Consider the following 3,270-nt stretch of genomic DNA (forward strand, 5'->3'; position numbering starts at 1 on the left):
TCTTCTTCTTCTTCTTCTTCTTCTTCTTCTTCTTCTTCTTCTTCTTCTTCTTCGTCGTCTTCTTCTTCTTCTTCTTCTTCTTCTTCTTCTTCTTCCTCTTCTTCTTTATTACTCCCGTTCTCCGTCTATGCACCTTTTCCCCTTTTATACCTTCTATCTACGCAATATTCTGCGCTCAGTTCTTGGACACCCCCTCTCCCAAACCACTCCTCTCCAATCTCTCCTCTTTTTATCCCCCCAAAGTATTGACATTTCTGAAAGTCATTACCAGAAATGGCCTGAACTTTCCCCCTTGCAGCAAAGAACCAGACATATGTTTGCTCGTGGCCTCCACTTCCACAATAAAATCGCACCAAAATCAACATTACTGAAGCCACTGTCTTCTCTTCAAAACTCTTAAGAGAATAGCTCCCCGAAAGAGCTTTAAAGGCCGCATAGGAGGTTCATATTTCAGAGGTTCTTTTAATGAAAAAGGGGTGGGGGGTGGGGTAGGAATGGGGTGGGGATAGCAGTTGGGGTAGGCGTTGAGAGTTGAGAGTGGGGGTTGGGGTGGGGGTGGAAGGGGTGGCGGTGGTGGTAGGTGGCTGGTGAGAGAAGAGGTGAGGGTGGGTGCGGGATTGGGGTTGGGGTTGAGTGTTTCAGACAAGGAATCGATGAAGGTGTCACATTAAACCCTCTAGTGATGCACAGATTTTCTTCCTGTCTGGGAAGATGACTTTAAAAACAGATCCTGTTTGATCTGGCTTTTCTAGAACGAGGAGTGCAAACATAATGCTGTTTGATGAAGATGATGGCTTTGTTAGTTAAAAAAAAAGTATTGTTCGTAACAGTACACCAGCGCTCTGACCAACCAACCTGCCAACCAGTAACAATAGTAGCAACAACAGCAGCAGCAGCAGCAGCAGTAGCAGCAGCAGCAGCAGCAGCAGCAGCAGCATCACCACCACCACCACCACCACCACCAACACCAACAACAACACATACAGTTCCAGCGCCATTATAAACACGCGTTGTAGTAGTAGAAGCAACTGATAATGGAATACAATATAACTCCTATCTTCTCGTGGGAGTGAAAGAGATGAATAGATAAACTGACAGACAAATATATATAGATCTAGATAAATATATGTAGCTAAATACATAGAGAACGAGAGTGACAGAAATAAAGAAAGAGCAAGAAAAAGCGAATTCGAGAGTGAAAGAGTCTCTCTCTCTCTCTCTCTCTCTCTCTCTCTCTCTCACACACTCTCTCTCTCTCTCTCTCTCTCTCTCTCTCTCTCTCTCTCTCTCTCTCTGTGTGTGTGTGTGTGTGTGTGTGTGTGTGTGTGTGTGTGTGTGTGTGTGTTGAGGTTCAATTTCTTTGTCGTTACAGCGGTTTAACTCCATAGTCTTGCAGTTGGAGACATTACTCGTGATAATCATAATTTTGTTTCCGCCAGTCCCCAGTTTTCACAAAGTGCTGAACATGAAATAACAAAGTTTATGGGGTGTTAGGCAGGCTTTTCTTGAAAAATAATTGATTTTTGCTTTCGCCGATGGGATATTAATGATAACAAAAAAATGTTTACAACCCCCCCCCCCCAAAAAAAAAAAACCCAAAAGGGGGCAGGGGTGGTCAATAGATCTTGTTTTGCACAACATCATTGTCGGGGCCGAATTCTTGGATGATTTTAAAGTTTTTGCTCAAATGACTTCAAAGTTTTGTCACGTAAGTACAGTGCGGCAACTCTTACTGAGTTAATTAGCAGGGCCGACACTAACCCCTCACATTAGTCGGCTGTGAACGTTTTCACAAAATTAATAGTTTATGAACTAGATCTGGTTATTCAGAACATGTTGGCGGCAGAGACATTGTAACCCTTTTCAGGCCAACGTGAATGTCAATGATCTTCTAGCTGCACTCGTACAATCACAACTGGGACACTCTGCAGGTTTACAGCCTTGTACACCCAAACCAAAGGGTATCTCTAACATTTTCCTAACTTAATTTGCGAGCAGTTTTTATTCTTTTTTTCTGAAGACGGAACGTGTAAAAATGCTAAGAAACTCGTTTGTTTCCAACGGCTGTTCAATGCTTGTCGTTCGTACACCCACTGTACACTGCCAATCGGATTGAGTCGGGGTCTTCCAGATTTTTCTTCGCGGAAGAGGAAACGCTGCCATTTGGGCACAATTCGAGAGATTTGATATTTTGACACCCTGAAAAACAAATGCATTTTGATTTGAAAGTCACAATTAGAAATAATAGAGGTAATAAATGTATAAATCATAAAGTAATATATAGGCTCCCGAATTCAGAAAGAAGAAATGCACGCTGCCACTAAGAAAATAAAACAATTGATCCAGAGTACACTATTAATCAGATGCCGTGTCCGAATATAACAATTAGACCTCTGTCGAAAAAGCCCAAAGCAGTGAGACAAAGACAGCTTTTCTCACGAGAGTGTTTCTCAAATAAATGTCATTGGCTCACTGTTAGTACAGAAAATTATCGCTGTTTCTTTTTTATTGCTTGCTGTTTGGTGGTAAGACTATTGATGCAACGTAAGCCCCACCCATATTCTGATTCATTCTCCGTCACTGTCATTACGTGAAACTGGGCTAACACACAGAAAAATATATCCTAATCGCCACGAGTCATAATCATACTAAACTGACTATTTTCTGATCATGAAAGAAAGAAAGTGTCACTACAAATGTTACAGGACGGGAGATTTAACTCGGAATAAGAACATTTTTGTTCCACAGTTCATAGAGTAGTAAGAAAATTGGCTCTTATTATCGTGCTTCCTGTAACGAATCAATGTCAGATAATTTCCTTTTAGGAATTTGATATTGTGACAGAAAAGATATCAATATATTATGTAGTTCATGGTACAAAATAATTATGTGAGTTTTCGATAGTCAAAATGGGCAGATTATGGCAAACCATGTTGGACAGGACTTTGCACACTCGCAAAAAATGGGAAACAATTGATCTAAAAGCCACGAAATTATTACTCAATTAAGTAATAATAAGCATTAAAATTTGGGTAATTTCAGATTTCATCGTAAATGGTTTTGGTAATTAGAGTCTTGTTATAGTTGAAATTATTCTTCGACCTGTAAAACTGACGGTAGAATAAGGTGGCTCTGGACCAACCTTTTGATGTGGCGGCAGTGAAGTGACGGGTAAGTACAATGAACATCTGACAGATACAGTCTAATGAAGTGTGTGTGTGTGTGTGTATGTGTGTGTGTGTGTGTGTGTGTGTGTGTGAGAGAGAGAGA

This window comes from Aplysia californica, unplaced genomic scaffold (assembly GCF_000002075.1).
Source record: "Aplysia californica isolate F4 #8 unplaced genomic scaffold, AplCal3.0 scaffold00021, whole genome shotgun sequence".
NCBI lineage: Eukaryota > Metazoa > Mollusca > Gastropoda > Aplysiida > Aplysiidae > Aplysia > Aplysia californica.